At 50.8% G+C, this 21,354-nt stretch overlaps 1 long non-coding RNA gene across 1 annotated transcript; it reads left to right on the top strand.

Annotated features, from left to right (window-relative positions):
• Positions 1-4,303: 4,303 nt before the first annotated feature.
• On the top strand, positions 4,304-20,592 carry LOC120754311 (uncharacterized). The gene is made up of 4 exons (XR_005701380.2): positions 4,304-4,352; positions 7,576-7,666; positions 9,427-9,511; positions 19,246-20,592. It is a non-coding gene; the product is annotated as an uncharacterized LOC120754311 (long non-coding RNA).
• Positions 20,593-21,354: the final 762 nt, after the last annotated feature.

Consider the following 21,354-nt stretch of genomic DNA (forward strand, 5'->3'; position numbering starts at 1 on the left):
CCGGTGCCGGCCCCAGAGCGGGGAGGCGCTGCGGCGGCCGAGGGCGGCGTGCGGGGCGAGCGGGGATGCTCGTCGCGGCGCCGGGGGGACTTTGTCCCCGCTCCGCCGCCGCCGCGCTTAAAGCGCCCGAGCCCCCGCGCCGCGCTGATTGGGCACCCCCGGCCCGGCCCGGCCCAGCCCGGACGGCCCAGCCCAGCCCAGCCCAGCCCGGCCCGGCGGGCAGAGCCTCGGCACGGGCGGGCGGGGCCTGGCGGCTGGGACGCGGCCCCGGACACGGCCCCGGCCGCGGCTGCGCGTCCCGGGGCCGCCTCTGCGCGGGTGCGGCCCCGGCGGCTGCGGGGGGAGCTCCGCCGCCCGCGCCCCCGGGCGCATCTCCGGGGAAGCCGCTGCCGCCGGGCTCCGGGCTCGCTTTACTTTCTTTCTTCCGTGTTGGTTTTATTTTTTCCGCCCCAAAACTCCTGCCCCCAGCCGGCAGCGCTGGCCGGCCCCTGCCAGGGCAGCCCGCGTTTAATTACCTTCGGGCTGGGGATGAATAAATAACGCCGTAGCGAAGAGGTGGATAAGGTCCGGGGCCCGTGAGCTCTGCCCCGCTGGCCATGGGGGGGGCCGAAGATGGGGGCGGCTCCGTGCAGACCGCGGGCAGCGGCGCTGCACCCACCGGCGACGCTTTAATTAGCCTAATCCTCATTTGCACACCCCCGCTCGAAAGCAATTATTTAAAAAATTAGAAAACAATTAGGCTCCCTAAGCAAAGATAATCTATTGTCAGCAGGGAGGTGAGGACAATGCGGTGAGATAAGGGCAGGGCGCGGGGGGCAGGGGGTGTCTTTATGGCTGTATTTATCTTTGATTAGATAAGTCGAAGCCCGTATTTTAAGCACACTCCAGAACGCTTTGGATTCAGGAGCGAGTTCGTTCCGCGGGTGCTAAGAGCCATCGCGGGGCTCTTTAAAACCTGTTTGTCCTCACTAAGACAGTCGGATTTATTTCACCTACCAAGTCGGATTTATCGGAGTTCTCTGCTCCCAGAGAAGCCGAGCCCGCGGGGCTCGGGGCCGACGGAGCTCCCTGCCCGTTCCCTGTCCGGTCCCTGCCCGTTCCCTGTCCGCTCCCTGCCCGCAGCCTCTGCCCGCGCCGCGACGTGGGAAAGGCCGGTGTTTTCCTAAATCCGGATTGTTGTTTTTCCCACGTACTTCGCGTCTCGGGGCCGTTTAAATTAAGCCCCTGCCACCCAGTCTGTGCAGCGACTGTACTATGTCCGCCGGAGTCGGGGCGCTTCCATATCCCATGACCATGTGTCTGGTAATTTTCCCTTGCCATTTTATTTTAGTACTTATGATGTTGCAGATGAAGTCTTAAAGAGCTGCAATGTCCTCCCAGAAGGAATGTCTACTTGGAACAGATCCTTATTGACAAGGCAGCTGTGTGGGGACCGGAACGAAGCCTTAAACCCGGCTCTAAAATCAACTAATACCCTAAAGTCTGGAGCAAGTGCGCAGAATTATAAGGCATGGGCTCGCCCGCGGCCGCGTCCTGGAGGAGCAGCGCCCTGCACAGCTTGGGGGTGGGTTCCCCCAGACCTCATTTCTGTTGTTATTCATTTTAAATTTTATTTTCTTCTTTCTAATGAGGGGCTCAGCTCGGGAATAGCGCGGATCCGAGGGTTTGTGACTTCTGCGTGAAGAGGAGAGAAATGCAACGCGGGACTGGGGAAGCCCCTGGGCGTTGTAACGAGAGCGGGCTTCTCTTGCCCGCACAGTTCTCTCACTTTTTTTTTTTTTTTTTTTTTTTTTTTTTTTTTTTTTTTTTTTCCTTTCTTTTCTTTTTTTTTTTTTTTTTTTTTTCCCTTTCTTTCTTTCTTTCTTTCTTTCTTTCTCTGTTCTCTTTTTCTTTTTTTTCCCTCCTGCAAAAGGCCGACCAAAACAAACACCACTCTTGCTGGGAATAAGCAAATTATCCCGATGCGGCCGGCGGAAGAGCTGACAGACACGGGCGAGGGCTGAACGGAGGCTTCCTCGTGATCCTTAAGCGGGACTGTGTTCTTCCGTCTCATCAAAATTCACACAGGAGGGGACAGACCCGCCGGGATCTACCTGGGAGCTGCCGCAGGCAAGGACCGCTGAGCATCAATCTTCATTAAGGCTCCGGGGTTGGTTTTCCTAAAAACTGGGGACCTTTCATTTTGAACCACGGAAAGAGGCGAATGTGTTTCCAGAACACCCCATCCCATTTAGAGAAAAATCACAAAAGCAACAACAGCTACAAAAGACAGAGAGTTTTGAGCCGCTCAAAAAAATTAAAAACACAAACAAGACAGATGCAAATAAACAAAAAGCCACCGAGCAACACAACGGCGCGGAGATGCCTCCTGCTCCTCTCGGTCCTTCCTTCGGCGGAGGAGCAGGAGCAGCCCGGCAGCATCACCCGGACACATCAGCACGGAGGCATCGCCCCGGCAGCATCACCCGGGCGGCATCGCCCCTCTCCCCTCCCGGCCGGAGCTCCCCGGGGCTGCCCCTGCCGCCGGGGCCTGGGCGGCCGAACGATGCTCGCCCCCATTGCCCGAGCACCCCACCGGCTCTGTTAGTGCGGGAAATTCACTTATTCCCTTATTTATTCGATGTGTTTATACAGCGCAGGGCGGGGATGGAGACGGAGCCCACGCAACGCGCTGCGAGTTTTTCCTCGATTTCGCCAGAAAAATCAAAACAAAGCGAAAAAAAAACCCAAAAAAATGAACCAAATGCATGCCCCATGTCCTGCCGAGCTTAGAAATAAAGTTCTTCCCCAATCAGAAGTAATTTTTTTTTTTTTTTTCTTTTAGTGTGACGGTCTGGAGGAAAGAAATAGCGCAACAAAATAAAACCAGCAGCGGGTTTTTGGGAGCCGCTTCTCGTCGGGATGAGAACCGGGGCTCGAGGCTGGGAGCCGGCGAGGCAGAAACACAACGCTGCCGCTCGCCGAACGTTTCGAGGGCGAAATCCAAAACCGGCCCATTAAGTCAATGAGGTTTGTGTTGTAGAGGCTCCTTTCCCATCCACTTGCTGCTCTGAAAAATAGATCGCATTTCGTTATCTCGAGCGAGGATCTGCAACGCGATACCGGATCCGCGCCGCCTTCCCTGCCGAACGCGAGGCGCGGGGAGACAGCCAGCTTCCCGGCTTATCCCCCAACAATAAAGGATTTGTATTTTCTTTCTCCCCCTCGCTCCCCCCCCATCCTTTATTCTATTTTCTGATGGGGAAGAACAAACCCCTCTCCATGCGCACCGCTCTTCTCTTCGCAGGAGCCTCTGGCCCGGCTCGCCTGCAAACCGGTGCGACCTTTAATTACTTGTTAGTAAATCGCCCTCCCGACACCTGTAAAAACAAAGCCGGTGTCCTCGGGGCGGGGGCCGTGTCCCTGCCCGGGCCCCCAGCCCCGGGGGTGCCCGGCGAGGGGGTCCCCCCGCGCCCAGCGGGGTCAGGCCGGGCCGGGGCTGCCGGAGCAGGGCCGGGCCGGGATGCTGGGGCAGGATAAGGATGAGGGTAAGGCCTTCCCGATGTGGCCGATCCCCAGGGCACAAAGGGCTCTTTCTTCGCGCACTTACCGGGACATTTTTCAAAGGATTAGAGGTGATCACGCGTTTGTTTTTTGTTTTTTTGTTTTTTTTTTTCCTCCGAAGGTCGATACGTCTTTCTGCCCCTGTCCCCCCACCTCCACCTTTATTTCCTCCTGTTTTTGTTATGGGACCCCCAGATCCCGTTCCCGTCCCCCCCGCCCCCCCACCCTCGCTAATGTACCTCCTGGATGCTGACTCTTTTAAGCTACGAAGAATTTCCTTTTCGGAGGCGAAACCCTCCAGCTCCTCCTGTTCAGAGGAAAGTGCTAGTGATGGTAATACGGGGTGACACTAAATAAACAGTTAAAGCAGGGCTGGAAAGATGGAGTTAATTATCCAGTGAGCTACATTTAAACCGAGACCAGGAGGGGCTGATTTGTTTTGGCGCAGGGAACTGAGAGGGAGAGGAGCCACCGAGGTCTCCTTGCTCCTCTTTGGTGGCTCTTTAACTTGTCCTTGCTGTCGCCAGCCCGGGGACCGGCGTCCTTTGGCCCGGGTGGGGGAACCCCCAGCTGGGAATCCCGGATCACGGCCCGCCCGGCCCTTTGGCCGCAGCGCTGGGAGTCTCTGTGGGAGCCGTGCATGGGAGCAGGCGATTTCAGTGGGTCCAGAAGTGATTTTTTCCTTTTTTAAATTTTTTTTCTTTTTTTTCTTTTTCTCTCTTCCCCCCCCCCCCCCCCCCCCCCCCCCCCCCCCCCCCGAAGTTAGATACATTCTCGTCGGTGCGGCTCGCCGGTGCCTGTGTTCTCAGGTAAGTCTGCATCCAAGCAGCAGCCCCGCGATGGGTTGGGTTTTTTGTTTTTTTTTTTTTTTTTAAATTTCCCTTCCTGCTTCTTCCCTATTTTCCTCCGTTTTTTCGTCTTTTTTTTTCCTTTCTTTTTCTTTTTTTTTTTTTTTTTTTTTTTTTTTTTTTTTCTTTTCCCTTTGAGAAGTCTGATATTAATAATCCCCGTATGCCCCGCTTTCCGGGTCATTACGGTACTGCTGGTCTCTAATCAATCCTAATGCGATGGCAATTGGAGTCTCTGATGAATGCATCTCAGGTTTCTTGTAATGGCTCTACCACATTTTCCTGGACCTCCTTCTTTAACCTGAGATGCCAGGGGGACGTCTCCGTTCTCAGCTGCTGATTACTTCAAGATGTTTGGGCTGGTGCTGGGAGAGAGGGAGCGAGCGAGGCAGCCTGCCCCTGAATAATCTGGAACTGAATTGGATGAGCCATTTCCTAAATCAAAGCACGACGGCGGGGTTTAACTCCTTTTCTGCACGGAAGCCCGCCGGCTCGCCTTGCCCGGGCCGCGCTGCCTCTCCCCCCGCGTGTCCGCGTCCCCGACCCCCGGCTACCCGCGGCTCCCCCCATCAGCTGCGGTCCCCCCATCGGCAGGGGACACCCCCACCCCTCTCCGTCAGCTGCTCCCGCCGCCCCAAAGCCGCTCAGCGGGATCCCCACGCCGAGGGGGGAAGGGGCGCTGGGATCCCCCCGCGGGCGCGCAGGGACGCGCGGCATTGGCGCTGCCATTCGCTTTTCCGCGACATTGTTCTCCTGCCTTCTTCCCGGCGTAACAGCATTTGCCGCAACACGAGGGGATGTCAGCGGCAACTCGCGCCTCTTTCTCAATTTTTTTTTTTTTTTTTTTTTTTTTTTTTTTTTTTTTTTTTTTAATAAGATACTGCACCAGGAACTTGGCTGCGGGGCTGCCGCGGGTTCGAGCGCTGCTTCCCCGCGGCCGGCAGGATGTTCCCTGGGGATGCGGCTCCTCCGTGGGAGAAAAACTCGCCCCAGCTGCCCCTCCGCAGCCATTCCTCTGCCGGCAGCGGGATAAATCCCGGAGCGACTCAACACGCGTGGGCAGCTTCGTCTGCTCCTCTGTGAGACGGGGGTGCTCTGAGAGCGAGGGGCAGAATAATATTTAATATTTGAAACGAATAATTGAATCTTTCGGCGCAGGACGCGATGGAAAAAATGAATCCCCGGCAGAAGAGCGGCGAGGGGTGAACCCAGCCTGTTCCCAGCGGGCTCTGGCCCTGCGTAGGGAGGCAGCAGCGCGGTCGCGGGTGGGGTGTTTGTACTGAGGGCGCGGCTGGGTCCCCGCTGCACCTCAGCTGTGCCACATGTGCCAGGGACGAGTCGCTCGCAGAACCGAAACAAACCACGGGCGCCTTCCCCGTGGGGGGAGGCGGCTCCAGCCCGGCCGATCCCCCCGGATCCGGGGGTGCCGGGGCTGAACCGGGGCTGCGGGGCAGCGCAGCCCCCGCCAGCACCCGCGCCGTGACACCCACCCGCGTGTCACCCCACACGGGCCGAGTGTGCACCCAACCCCAGCCGTTCCCCTCCGTGAGCCCACGCCCCCAAATCCGCCCGTGGGCAGGGAGCTCAGGGCTGCCGTGCGGGTGGGTCCCGTCTGTCCCTGCCTTAGGTGACGGCTAGGGCGGGGGCGGGGGAGCTGGACACAGGGAAAACTGAAAAAAAACCAAACCAAACCAAACCAACAAAAAACAACTAACCAACCAAACAAAAACAATCAAAAAAACCCCACCCACAAACTCAAATGAACAAACAAAACCAAAACAAAAAACCCCCCAAAAAACCAAACAACCTCCCCCCCCCCCAATAAAAAGCAAAAAAACCAAAAACCCAACCCCCCTTACTTAAAAAAGGAACAACAAAAAAGCAGCAAGGGTGATTGTTCTTTTTTGTTGCTGTTCTTTTTTTATTTTTCCTTTTTTTTTTTTTTTTTTTTTTTTCCTTTCTTTCTCCCCATCCCCCTGCAATACATTATTGTAATGATTTGCGTGAAAAACACTTGGGAAAAAAGTATAAATTAAATTCTGGGTCCTCCCTGGATCGAGGCAGGCACTTTGAGGGTTCTCCTCCCTCCGTGCCATCCCCCAGCACAAATCCTTCTCCCCACCTGGCCAAGGCACGATCCGCACTGGGAGCAAGGTGCTGCCGGGTGGCAGCTGGGTTGGGGACAGGATTTACATCCCAGGCTCTGCTCTCCTTTGTGCTTTGCATTCGGGTGCTGGACAAACATTTCCATTGCTGGGGGGTTGTGCCGGTTTCGGCTGGGCCGAGGGAAGAGGCACCGTGACCCTTTTGGATGGCTGAGTGTCCCTGCGGCGGCTCAGTGGGCACCCAGGTGCGGGAATGTGGGGTTGTGGGGGGGCCCATCCCGCACCCTCCATCCATCCCGGTGGGTTTCCGAGCTGGCTGCAAGGAGGGGACCTTTCACCTCTCATTAGTGATGCCATCAGTGGCTTGGCAGAGCGGAGCTGAGGTCATGTTACATATGGCACACAGTCTGTTCAGCGCCGGCAACGCCAGCTTTGAAATTTTAGAGAGGGGAAAGGTCACCTTGCGTAAGCCGAGGTCTGGGGGTCCTCCGGTCTGTCTGCGCCCTGGGTGGGTCTCCATATGCCTCTGTCGTCGCCAGCCTTGCTCTGTCTGGCCCTGAGAGATGCTCAGCCCATCATCTCTTCCACCTCCTGAATTTGCAGGCAATCCTTTCACGCTGCCTTTCCTTTTCCCTTACAGCAAGCCTCTCCCAGCGCTGTTTTTTTTCCTCCTTCCTCTTCCCAGAACAAACCTGTCTCTCTAAAAACTGATTAATTTTTTTTTCAAACAACGTATAATGCAGCTTTCCAGGAGCAAGTGAGTCGTCTCTGTTTATCAGCAGATCTGCCCAGACGGATAAGTTTACTCTTCTCAGAGCCGGGTGTATAATTTCATAGACCTTCAAAAGTGTCGTGCTTCCATGGTGATTAAAACTCGCTCCTGAATCTTGCTGGGGCATTTCAGGTTTCATGCCACTGGATCTTTGGAAAGCACATCTGTACAACCGTATATCTTTCATCTGAAGGGCCAAAAAAAAAAAAAAAAAAAAAAAAGCAGACCCAAAATATTTTGTGTTTGGAAAAATATGACACATTGCAATAAATTAATTCCTGGGGTAATTCACTACTTTGAATTTCAGCAGGATCCTGTTGGCGCTTCATCTGGAGTGATCCTGGAGGTGGTGACTGCAGGGAAGAAGTGATCAGTTTTCCATGTATCACAACAGATAGGTAAGTTCATGTCCCTCCTCAGCCCCGCTGCAGAATTTTATTTTTCATTTTTTTGTTTGTTTGGTTGGTTTTTTTGTTTTGTTTTGTTTAAATACGTGGGGCATGATCCTTAAGCTCTTCAAGTAACTTGGCCGGGAGTCTCTGGCATGCAGCTGTTGCAGGGAGCTCTTCAAAAGGACATTTGCTTCTTCACAGGTCATAACTAAAAAGGCTCTAAATGAAATAGATGCTTATCTTGAGAATCCGGGAGAAGCTGGAGCTGAACCAACACGCAGTGGATTCGGGATGCACTTTTCTGTCTGCTCCAGTGAGGCATCCAAACAGCCAAATTAAAGGGAGCTGGATTTGATCTGATTTCCTACAAATAGGGCTACTTGCATGGATTTTCATTTTTCAGTAGGAATATTCTGCCTTTCAAAGGGGGAATTTGGGAGCAGAGGTATGCGAAGGCTTATTTCTAGAAGTGGAGATGCTGCAATGTGTGTAAGGTTCTTGTCATAAATGACGTTTTCCTAGCATGGGGCTAAACTGTGCCCTTGGTTATTGAATGCAAATCTGCTGATTTAAATGGAGTTCATTGCAAGTGGGAAGAGGACTTAGCCATCATTTTCCTCTGCTGTCTAATCGCTGTAGTCTGAAGAAAAGCAACATATGTATAATGGTAGCTGAGATGCAGGAGGGGTGCAAGCTTTCTACCAATGAGAAGCACATTAAATAATTAATTCCCAATTGCCTTTCTACATTAGTGCTTTCGGCTATAAAAGCTGGTCAGCTTTGTAAGGCCCCAGGCAATGAAACATTTGGTGCATTGTCAGTCCAAAAGTGGAGGTAATAGATATCCAGCCTGGCTGGAAAAGTGCTGCTCTCCATCCTGCCATTCACATATTCCAGCTGCACAGCCTCATTCCTCATCCTTTCCTTCACCTTACTGAAGTTTGACAGGACAGCATCTCTTCAGAAGTGGCTGCTGAAGCAGCCAAAAGCATATTTATTTTATCAAAAAAGAGAGGAACTTAACGTTCGAGTCTAAAAATGGAGTGTGCAAAGTTGCTCTCTCTTATCAGCAGACAAATCTGACAGGTTAATAAGGAAAAGGCTGAATTTCCCCCTCCTTTGCCATTTGCCCCCCTTGCCCCATCTGCTGGTCCCCCAAGCCCAGCCTGTCACCTCAGGTCACGATGGGATTTTTTGGTCTCCCACGTCATTCACAAGAAAGGTCTTGCCATGGGAGATGACTTCACAAAGCCTTTTGATGTGCAAGTCATCAGAGGCTGCTCCTCACCTTCTGAGATAAAGATACCTGTGCGTGTGTATGAGGCCAAAGAAGAAAAGGAAGTGTTGGAATAAATTGCCTGGGGCGGTGGGAGATTCTCTGTTTGAAAACAGGTCTAGACAAACATCTGCCAGAAAACACCGACATCTATTTGATCTTGTCTTGGAGCTGGGGGAAAGACTGAACGGTGCTGTCAAGTCCTTTTCAGCCCTGAGAGAACACAGTTACACACATATATCTGCTCAGATGTGTGTGTGTAAATGTATACATTTCCACACTTTCAGGGGCAAGCTCTTGGCCTCTGTGGTAATTTGTGCCTGTGAATCTTGTAGGTTAATCACACCGAGCTTTGCTCTCTCATGGCTTCATCAAATTTGAGTTTCAGTTCTATTCTAATGTGCTTTGTGTCCCAAGTAGATCAGATCACAGTGTCTAATCTGCTGACTCTGTTTTTCTCCCCTCCCCTTCTTCTCATGTTCAAATGAAGTTCCTTCAATCCTGAGAGAGTTCCAGCAATTCCACTTAACTCCCAAAGCACACCTGTGAATGCACATGGGGTTGCACCTCTTGAGGTAAGGTCGTGGTAGTTGAAACTTACCTTTATCATCTTGTAATAGGTGGGTGCTTGGAGGAGTTGTCAGGCTGAGCATGAGGGCAGCATGAAAAATTTGGGGTTTTTTTATGATTATTTTTGTACACAACCAGTTTCCAAAGAATTCCTCAGCTTTCAAGACAACGTGGTCGTGGCTGCTGGCACCCCTATAATTTCTTCCCAAGCATGCAGACATCAAGGGGATCACTGAGCTGCAGGATGCAGCTTTGAGGAGCGTGTTGGTAGCTCATTTGTGTTTGTGCACGAAGGACTGGGAGACGCCAAGGGCCAGGACTTGGGATCCTTTACAGAGCTTCCAATACTAATTACAAATGCTTCCATTAAAATTCATTTGAAAGGGAGTTTTAGCACCGTGATGCTTCCCTAAAGATGGGGTCCTGAGCAACTCAGCGTTGGAGCTAGAGGGGAGTGATAGAAAACTTACAGTCCAGGGAGGTGAAAAAGGGGTTTGCAGGGCTGATGTGGAGGAAACTGCACAAGAATTCTTCTGTTGCTGCCCCCAGAGCACAATTACACCAGGCAATGCCAGTGTTCCCTTGACATCCTGGTGCGTGGAAGCAGGAGGTGCTGCAGCAAGTTCCAGAAATCAAACACTGCCGTTTTGTAGCAGAAATTGTACTCTGAATTTCTGAAGCCAAAAGCTGGGATGGGCCAGGCTGCAAAGGTTTATCTAGGATTTTAGCTTTCAGGAGGTTTCAGAGGTGACTTCTCTTGCTTATCCACCTTATCCTTCCAACAGAACTTTGTGCCCCCCCCTGTAGCAGGACCCTTTGTGACCACATTTGTGATTTGATGTCCTGGCTGAAGTCAGGCTGAAGTCAGGCACTCCTGGCAGAGTGCAGCAGGTTGAACTCCGCAATGAGCATGGAGGGGACCCATCACTGCCTCTGCCAAGACCACAGAGAGGCAGAAACCTTTGTCCTGGGGACAGGCAGGGGCAGAAAGCTCTGAGAGTGCCTGAGAACGAGCAACCAGAGCTCATAAGTGTGTCCCTGGGCAGGGTTTGAAGAGCAGCTGTGAGTTAAGTTCACATTTTGGACGTACCTTCCTGGCAGAGCTGAGCTCTCCTGCATGATCATTCAAGAACTGTGAGCAGCATGGGGGAGAAGGTGAATTAAGAGCTCCTTGGGTGCAGAAAACCGGAGGGGCTCTTGCAGGGTGTGCTGAGTCCCAGCTGATGATGGGCACGGCGCAGGCTTTGACATCAGGACAGGGAACTCTTTGCAGGCCAAGCTCTGTGCAGTGAAGGCAGGGTGAGACAGGGACGGTGACTGTCCCCTAGAGCCACATCCAAGAGGAAAGAGCTGGGAAAGCGAGCACAGGCTGGCTGTGAGCACACAGGAGCTTGATGTTGGGACGAGGTCTCCAGCACGTGTGATGCCCTGCAGCAAGAGCGACAGAAATCCCACTCCTTTCACACAGGAGCCCTGTGGAAGTACAAAGATGGGCTGTTCCCCTTCTCTTATGTCACCCTTTAGTATTTTAAACACCGCTTTTCCTAAGGGCCGCCTGCAGAGGGTGGGGCAGGCAGGACACCAAAGGCAGAATTCCTGTCCAGCCAGTGCCTGTTTGTCCTTCCCAAGGGGCACATTTGCGTCAGCCGTGTCAGATGGGCTTTTGGGGGCAAGGCAGAGGAGGAGGAAGGGGAAAAACTTTCCCCCATTCTGTTTTGTACATTCCTTTTGCTGGTGAACCATTACCACCGTGGCTGGGGAGGTTTTTCTGATGCCTCTTGGGTTTGTTCTTCAGCCAGCACTTCTGATTCTGTCTGGCCACATATTGTATTTGGCTGGTTGTCTCTCTCACTCTAAAAATTCCTCTTTTTCCCCCCCCCATCCTTTCCCCCCCCCCTCCTTTTTTTTTTCTTTTTTTCCCCCTCTGTGGCATTTTAATATCTCATAACTGGCACCCTTACCAAGAGATTAAAGGTTCTCTAAACAAACAGCTGTTTCACAGGCAAGCTTTAACACAGGTAACAAGTAAGAACCCCTTGTAGAAGAGAATTTGGGGAAAATTTCATCAGTGTGGGTAACGCTTTTAAAATATTTCTTCCACAAGACTGAGGTATAACAAACAACTCCTGAGCTAACACTCAAGTAAACCACCAGCAATTATTCAGGTAATTACAACTTTGAGAGCATTTTAGGGGAAACTAGGAGAGAGTGGAGCATTATTGACCTTAAAAAGTTTCTACAGCAATGAGAGAAAATCCATATGCTTTTGGATGGGTGGTAGAGGCAGTCCAGCTGTAGGGAAGGAAAGGGAAGAGCCACAGATCTTCGATGCCAATAATTTGTTTCACATTCTGGTAGAAAAGACGTTGGAACTGTACCCAGGGCTGTGCTGGAATTGTCTTGGCGCTGTAGGCCTGGCCTTTTTATTGAGGTTAGTGAAAGCACTTCAGAGCTTGGCCCTGGGAATTGGGGAGAGCAGGATGATGGGGATCATGCAGCCAACAGGCTCATACAAGGAGCAGGGATCCCTTGGCAGGGAGGCCAGGCGTGGTTTTGTCCTACTGTGAACTTGTGTAAAAGCAGCTTTAACTCAAATCCTTTCCTTTTGACGAGCTAGAGTGGATCTTTTTCTCTTCATCACCTGAGAGTTTCCACGTTCTGCTCTCCATTAAAACCTTCTATCTGGTAAATTCTGGGGAGCTTCTTTCCTGGCAGGGCATCTTCCTGTCCTGCATCCACGCTCTCCTGCCTGGAGATGGAGTGGAATGTGTCAGCAGGTGCTGGGAGGGTGCAAGGGCACAAGTCAGGAGTGACAGCAGCTCAGAGCCCTTCCCAAGGGCTGGGTTTGACAGATTCCAGCCTGGCCCGAGGGCAAGGAGTGCTCAGCTCAAGGGAACAGCGTGGCCCTGGCTCTGCAGGGGGCTGAGGAAGGTGCTGGGTTACAAGGACTTCAGGACAGCCGTGAAACGCGCAGGGGACAGCAGCGTGGAGGTGGATTAGCTAATTAGTGCACAGCTTGATTAGGGGGTCGAAGCCAGGTGTGCAAGCCTTTCTCTCCTCCTCTCCTGGTTCTGACCCCTCCCACCGTGACTGTGACACAGGGAGCCACTGGAGCCCCCGACAGGAGAAGTAAATATGGATGTTTCAAACAGAGGATGGTTTATTCTGCAGCAGAAGAGAGGCTGTGTTCTCTTTGAGAGCCTGCACTGAGCTCGGGGGATTGGAGCCCAGCCAGCTGCCAGCTCCTCTGGCAGGCACGAGCCCAGGTGCCAGGTGTGCCACCCTAAACCCACAGGGGATCTGTGTAGGGCTGCAGTGAACACATCCAGTGGCTCCAGAGATGATCCATCACCTCCTCCCTGCAAGCAGGTCCTTTGCTGGTGTTTGGGCCAGTTTTGGGCCAGGTGCCAGGGCAGGATGGAGTCCCTGGGGTGCCAATGGAGCTGTGAGGGACAGGATGCAACCAGAGCAGGCACAGAGCCGGCGATGCTGGGGGAGAGGAGGGTACAAGCTCTGCCCTTCCCTACTGGAGCTGTGTGATCCTTTGTATAATCCCTTTAGCTTCGATGGCACCATGGTGATTTACAGCACTAATGCTTTGATCCAGAACACGATGGACCATGGGACACGAATTAAAATACGAGAGATGGCTGCAAAGCGCAAGTTTCCATTTGTGGCCGGTTATTTTGTGAAGACGTGACTGCAACCAGGTGTGAAGATCTTGCAGGAGATGAGGGGAAACCAAGGCAGTCCAAGCAGATTTGTCCGAATGTGAATGGGAGCACAGCAGCGTAAGTGCTATTAATAGGATTTACACAGATTAGTAAACTAATCTGTGCATTTCAGATTGGATTTCATATTATGGAAAAGAAAATTAAGCCACATACCACACGGACTTTCCAGGCAGTGATTTGTGAGTGTGATCTGTTTGCTGGTAGAAGTGGCAGCTCAGAGAAGTTGTGACAGCTCTGTTGGGTGGGTCAGTGACACCCACTGGGAGCCCAGGAGGGGAACAGTGTTAGAGGATGCAGAGCTGTGCTGGTGGATTTGGGAGGCAGACAATGAAAGGAGCAGTTTGTTTAAGGAATGGCTCTTTAAAATGCACTGCCAGGAGCTAAAGCAGCATCCAGCCTTGGCTGCATCACCACTGCAGAGGAGTTGTCCTCCTGCCTCAAATGAAATGAGGAGCTGTGGCTGCTTCATCCGTGGCAGTGTTCCAGGCCAGGCTGGATGGGGCTTGCAGCAACCTGGTCTGGTGGAAAGTGTCCCCATCTATGGGATGAGCTCTAAGGTCCCTTCCAAACCAAACCTTTCTATGTCTCTCTGAAAAATAACTTTTCCTCCTCTGTACGTGGACTGAAGAGGACCAGAACTGGTCAAATGTTGCTGAAGTGGGGAGGCAAAGGGCTCCCCAAAGGGAAGGGCAGGGTTCTATCGCTGTGCCCTGCTCCTGGTACCAGTGTGCGGGAGGTGGGAGGCATTGGCACAGCTTGGGGAGGGATGGAGCACCCAGGACAGTTCTGAGCAGTCGTCTGTGTAAGCGGAAAGTTTCACGGCATCCAACAATCCATTATATATATTATGTATATAGAATATCAAACAATACATTTAGATGATATAATATAAACAAACATTACATATGGAATTATATAATAATGTAAATATATTCGATACATTTAAATAGATGTTTCATATAAATAAATAGTTTGATCAGTAGGGCCTGGCCTCAGTATTTTGACTGCGCCATTCCGGATGGGAGAACCCCAGCCTGGCTGTATCTCTTGCCATGGAGGAGGGAATTGCTGTTAGTGTTGTTGTACTGATGAGGAGACGGAAATCCAGATATTCAGGGGCTGGAGTTTTGGTTCCCAGTGGTTAACATCAACTAACCTTGGGATAGTTACTGTTCAAGCTGCCTCTGAGTAGGGCTTGAAAAATAGAGCATAACTCATCTTTCTCTCTGTGCTTCCTGTTATTACGCAAAAATATAAGTATTTGGAACACTTTAACACCCATTATAGTCAGGACTGAAGGAAGACCACCATTAGCCTTTCAGATTTCTGGTTTAGGCCAGAGCTTTAAGAAGCAGCGTGAGCTGAGCAGCCCAGTGATTTTTCTTCTTGCAACACCTTGTTAGCTTACAACAAATAAAAATCCCCAAAATTGATTTGGTTTGTCTGGGAGAACAAACAATTCGGATTTTTCCTGGGCCAGGGATGAGGGTGGCAGTTAATACAAGGCACATCAGGAAGGTTTCTCTCCCTTTTCTGCCTCCTTTCCCACAGCCCTTGAAGGTTCCTCTGGTCCTTGCTATGGGTGATAACTGAGCTGAAAACCATTTGTCACAACCAGGAGCCATTTACTTTGTGACAATTATGGATACACCAAAATGCAGTTTGTGTGCAGACATGTGCTGAGGTGTGGTGTGGAGCTGGGCTCTCCAGAAACCTGCCATGGAATGCTCTGTGCTGCCAGCCTCGAGAGCTGCCAGCAGCAGGATGCTCTGGAAATCCTGCCTGTGTTATACAGGGATGTAGAATGAATTTGCTTGAATTCCTCGAAAACAGAGCTGCTTTTACAGAGCAGATTTTAGGAAACGCATTTGTATGCTGGTTTTGGGGAGTTGTTTTTTGGTCAGTGAAATGTGTCTCTAACTTGAGTTATACTGAGGGTTTTTTTTTTTTTTTTTTTCTTTTTAATCAGCTATTAGCTTTACTGATTATACTGCAATAGTCTAGAAAATTATTTCAGAAGCTTAATTTTAAGTTTATGGAAATTTGGGCCCAGAGGCAGCTTTGACAAATATTCTCTTGAATTTGTAGACCATTTATTAATTTTATTTCCAAAAGGGCACCTATTTTATACCTTCGTTTATTTTCCTGGCATCTTGTTGCACACAGTGCTATCAGACCCAAAGGCTTGGAGAGCATGAGGCAGCACCAGATTTGAGATAAAATGCAGATAGATAGCTAAATAGATGTGATATACCCAAATTTATATGTAGTCTGGCTTGGAGACCATCAGTATCTCCAAATTTATTTCTGTATTTTAAAACCAGGAACTTAAGAATGAAGTTGAACAGGAAGTTGTGGCCGTAACCCCTTCGCCTACTTCCCCTCTCTCACCATCTACTGAGTATTCCAAAGCCCATAAATTGTGAAAGTTGACAAATCAGAGCTTTGCTTAAGTATAAGACTGAGACTCGGGGCCAGGAGGTTTCAAGGCTGCGTTACCTGGAATATATCATCACTAACAGACTTGCTGGGATTCGATTTCTACTGGCTATAAAGTGGGATTCTCAAATTATGTCGTGCCAGCCTCGTTGCCTTTGATGACATGATACTGTGCTTGGAAAGGGAAGAGCCATCAGATGTGACACAGCTTGGCATCTGCCAGCCTTTGGTGCTGTTCCATGCCCTGGTGAACTGGGGAAATGCGATCTGGGCAAGTTCTCTGCAGGGTGGATGGGAAATTGTTCTGAAATGGTGATTGTCTTGTGCTTCCAGGCCAAAATACCACGATCTCTTGATCACGTGTTTCTACTCTGGGCGGCTTCAGGCTTTGTTTGCAAGGACATCTCGGATGTTGGAAGAGGGTGTGTTTATAAAATACAGAAAAACTGGTGATCCTGCACAAGTTTCACAGGGTGGAGTCCTGGATCCTGAAATGTGGGATCTTGTGCTGGAAGTAGAGCTTGCAGGACAGGAGGTATTTCTTCCACTGGACTTGGCTCTGGTAAAACCTAAGCAGGAGTGCTGTCTGGTTTTGGGATTAGGTACAGTCTTACTGCTTTCCAGTGTTATGAGTATGTTCAAAACAGCTGCTTATTTCACATTCATTTATTCTGGCTCCTAAAAAGACCCTAATAATTGAGAATAGTTAAGAGCTGAAGGGAAGTAGGCTCTACCCTGTTCTTTAATCTCAGGGTCTGGTCCCCAGGTCACCAGCAAATGACTATTTCTTGTTTTTCATAAGCATCATTCACCTGAAGCAATACTTGCTTTCCTAACCCAAACTGATCCAAAACATAAGTGAAAAAGTGAAAAGGATTCAGGTATTGGTGAAGAAATCTGGGAGGAACAGGAGCAGTTCTCCCCATGTACAGGTGACCAGTGCTTGCTGCCATTGCTGGGTAACAAGCACAGACTGTGAGCAACGGGTCAAGTGGTTTCATTCCAAAGGAACGGGAGGAAGCTCTCCTGGCTTGAGGCTCAGGTTCACTCTGCTTTGTTTTGCACAAGAAAACCCCCCAAAACAGCTACAGGAAACTGAGGCCAGAAGGGGTTTACTGAGACCTGCAGCAGGAGGTGCCAGATGTCCTGGAGCCACGGAGGGCTGGCTGGCGCTGTGTGATCTCTGTCCTGGGACCAGGCCTCCTGCAGCACTGCTGGTCAGTGCAAGGCAACTGTGCCTGGAATGTGCAGTGTGTCCTGAGCTCCTGGGAGCACTTCCAGGCCCTCCCTGATAAAGCCAGACCTCGAAATAGGCTGCTATCAGCAGCCTGCTGCCAGGTACCGCTGTTTTTGGAAGTCCTGGGTCCCACCTCGTATCAAGAGGTCTGCAGGGCTGAGGGGAAGATGGCAAATGAGAGCAACCCTTAAACACCTCCTTTGGAATTTATCTGGCGGGTCCTGGGGCGGTCACAAGAAAAAAAAATGACCTGGAGGCTGGGCCTGCTGTGATCTTGCACCCAGTCCTTGTCCTTGTGGGCGGATGTGTAAAAGTGAGTCCTGCTTCTCTGCCCTGGAGTTCATCGCTTTCTTGGCAAAGCTGGGGGGCACCAAACCCTGAGGGTGATGTAAGAAGTAAAAACACCTCAGTGTTTTGAAGCTCTGGGGGGGAACAGCACTGCATTAGTAGGAAAGAGGAGGAGAAGTGCTGTAGCAGCCCTCAGAAGCTGATGTGACTCCCCACACAGGGGTGGGATGTGCCTAAATCCCTCCACATGCAGGTGGTGTCACTTCCCTAGAGTCTGCAGCTCTCTCTCTTACTGATACTGAGTCTGCCTCCCCTGCAAGAACAGCACTGACAGGGCAGTCAGCCCCTGCTGCCCTTGTGCCACAGGCTCTGAGCAAGGGGACAGCATGGCTGACAGCAGCAGCTCAGAAATCCAAACCTGTCTGTGGAGTTTTGGGACGGGGCTCTAATATTTGTCACCTGCAAGAGGGAGAAGAGGCTGCACCTCTTGCACGATTCCACAGTGGACCTCAAAATAAAGATTTTTTTTTAGTCTTAATCCGCTCAGTGCTCACTTCCACCTGCATACAACACAACAGATAGTGTTTTTTTAATACAGAAAATTTATACATAAAATTGTATATACAGTTTGTATATTTGTATATACAATGCTTGTATGTGCATTGTGGATGTGCTTGGGATCATATTGAGTGCCGCCTTTTAGAACTGCCTTCTGATCCCCTGGCCTGCCTTGGTTTTATTAAGCAGCAGCAAAGAGCAAAATCCCCAGCATCTCCCTAGGACATGAGTGACATTTTATTGTCATTTGTTCTGAATGTATTCTTTTAAGAAACCACTGACACAGGACATGCAGGAGCATGCACAGCTCAGGCTCTGGACTAACCCTCCCTCATGCCCCTGAGCATTTCTCCCCCTCAGCTCCTTGGACTTGACGGGAGATGAGTCAAACCTTTCTCAGATTGCCTTGACCTGGAGGTGGGTGGCTCTGGAGTCCCCCAGGGCCTGCATGTGCATCCCCCTGAGCTGATGGTCCAGGCAGGAACAGTTTTTTGGAGGCTGAGTGCTTGGAAGCTCAAGGGAATGCTGGTCCGGGGCCAGCCTAGTTATCAACAGAGCTATTGGTCGGCATGGGAAGGTGGCTGTAAAAATAAATCAATAAAATGATAAAAAATGATAAAAAAATAAATAAACAAATGAAAGAAACGAGCTCAGCTTGGGTGCCAGCACCCAACTCCTCTTGTTGCTCTCAAGGGAGGTGGCATCCAAGCGGGACTGGGCTGCCGGGGAGGTGAGCCAGTGGGCAAAGCAACAGGGGGAGTCAGAGACCTGGCTTTGCGACCTGCCCGCGCCAGCCTCCGCCTGCACCGCCCCGGGAACATCACCTCGCTCCTCTCCTCCCTCCTCCCAGCCTGCTTTTATTTCTGGGCCCTGTAAGCCTCCGGGGAGGGGCTGCGTTTACAGCTGCGGGCAGTGTGTACCCTCAGCGCCGAATCGCCGCCTGCCAGCCTGGGAGGGAGATGCGGTGTAACGCTCCGCGAGTGCTCTCGCAAGGTAAAGTCTGCGGCAAAGCGCTCTGGCTGCCACAACAAAGCTTATTGATCAGCCGCGAGGGTTGCAAATTGTGTCTCTGTGCCCGAGAAGTAGCGGGGTGAGGAATTGAAGCACTTACACAGGAGAATATTGTGCGTGGGTTATTGAGTAACCATCAGCAGTGCTCCAGGGCTGCTCCGTTCCTCTGGACTGCAAGGCAACTTCTGAACATTTTATCTCTTTCCTTCAGCTTTTGCAGGCCGGTGCCAGCTTCTGTAGCACATAAACTAGGTGCTATTTTTATTGAATCTGGCTTTAATGCTGGAGGTTTTTCACACGTGTGTTGGTTTTTTATTGCTGGTCTCATTCCTGAACTTTCTGGCACCTCTAAGTGTGAAATCGGTTATGTGCACGTTGCTTGGCAGATGAATTCCTGTTTCTGGGAATCATTTTCCTTCTAAAATGTATTTTTATATTAAAAATGTGATCTATATCCATATACCGGCCTAAGATTCCAGCCCAGAGTTTTCTGCAGCCAGAGATCACCACAACAGAGGATGCAGCCTGGAAGGAGACCTCTGCTTTCCAAGCTGTGAGTATTCGTATTAAAATCTTGTTTCACTGACCTGACCTCTGCCTCTTGGAGCAGCAAAATCCCCTTCTGATCTGGCACCAGGGAAAAATCAAGACAAATATAGAGGACTCTAAGTGCTGTCTTCCAGCATTGTCTCCTTTCCCAGCTTGTCTCCCTGCTAGATCAAGAGAAACCACCAATCTCCCCGAGCCTTCCTACTGTCAGCTCCATCCCAGCTACTGCCTCGGCAGCCCCCCTTCTTCCCTCCAGCATTCCCAGGCCCTGTGTGAAAGGCAGGGGCTCTCAGGGAGCCAGGAGGGTCCTGTCCCCCCTTTCTCCGTCTCCGCACAGGCTGCCAGCAAGAAGGAACCGTGGCTGTGTGTGGTTTTTCTCGCCCAGGGTGACCTGGAACACATCTGCGAAGCCCTCCAGAGTAGCAGGAATGCGCTCCGTTAGGACATGATTCATCCTGCATACCGCATGGGTGGCTGCTCGGGGAGAATTTGGACATTTGCATACGCTGCTGAGACCTTCCGCTTCTCGCTTGCTCTCAAACCCCCGCACTTCATCCAGAGCGAGGGGGCTGCACAGCCAGAAATCCCTTCCCGGGGGAATGGCTGGAGCCAGCCCAGCAGCGGTGGTCCTGGGGCTCCTTCCCCGGTCTGCATCGTGAGGCACAAAGCAGAGAAGCTGCCCCCAGCCAGGCTGAAGGATGGCTTTTAGGTTTTACAAGACCATCCCTTAATGTCTCCCCTGCAGGGATCGGATGAGTAATTTGGGAACTTGCCCCAGTACACCTTTAGTTCTTATGTCCTTTAACTTCAAGAGAACATCCTCTGCTAAACCCGGGCACAGACAACTTTACCCGAATGCAAGTAAGATTTTTTCTACAAGCAAAGCTGGGACAGAGCATGGAATTCGGCATCTGCAGGGCAGGAAAACGCCATCCCAGACCCAGCGCTCAGGCAGAAGCTGGGCACGGCACCGGGAAGCGCTGCGAGCGGGACTGAGCCAAGCACGCTGCTTCTGGGAAGGAAACGGGAATTGGGTAACGAGGGAACTGGCACTGCCAATCCGGGCAACGAGGGAACTGGCACTGCCAATCCAGGATTTGCTTTGGCAGCCGCACGGTGGATCAGCCTCAAGCAGAGAGGGGAGATGCTCCCCAGGCTGGGAGGTGACTTTGTCCTCCCCGTGCTTTGCCATCGAGCAGGACGCGGCTGCGATGGATGGGGAAGGTGGAGGAATGGTGAAAAACACCAAGGTAATGTTTCAGCAAGTAAGAAAATCACGAATTTCATGTTTTTAATTCTATCTATTAAAAAAAAGAAAAAGTCTCTCAGATCTCACCTTGCTTCCTGTGGCCTAAACACAGTTTAAGGGGATGGAAGGGTGTTTTCCTGCTGGCGTGTGTAGGCTGTTAATTATCTCTAAAATGCATATATAACTTCGGTGAGGGAAACTATTCCACCTGCACAGATTAGTCCATTTGGATTTACTGCAGTTCACTTTGGCATCGAAATCATAACCAGGCAATCCTGGTGCTTGGAACACAGATCTGAGGTAATATGGTAATGTGTTTAAATCCTTTAATATCAGGGGAACATAACATTTCAAGCTGTTCTCAAAAGGCTGCCAAAACCAAGTTTGACACTATGTGAAACATTTTAAAGAAAATTTCAGCAAACAGGAATTTAGCAAATACGAGTACACCTACCCCAAAAAAGCCCCTGACACAGAAAGAATGCCAGCGTCATGGGAACCACAAGTAAATACTGACTAGTCCTAACTAGCAGGTGGAAATAGATTTTAATAGTACCTAACTAATTATGGCATAAATTTGGTTTGAGACACAAACAGGTTCAATGTGAGGTATGAGATTTACGTTTTTTAATTTAGTATTTTAGAATTCCAACAAAACCCCCTCAAGTCAACAGAAAGTCTCATTCTTGCTTAAATAGGGCTTCAATCAGATCCCTGGCAAGCACAGGCGTTCCTAGTTGCCATCACCTTTCATGATGAGTCATTAGAAGCCAAGTTTCTACT

This window comes from Hirundo rustica, chromosome 6 (assembly GCF_015227805.2).
Source record: "Hirundo rustica isolate bHirRus1 chromosome 6, bHirRus1.pri.v3, whole genome shotgun sequence".
NCBI classification, from domain to species: Eukaryota; Metazoa; Chordata; class Aves; order Passeriformes; family Hirundinidae; genus Hirundo; species Hirundo rustica.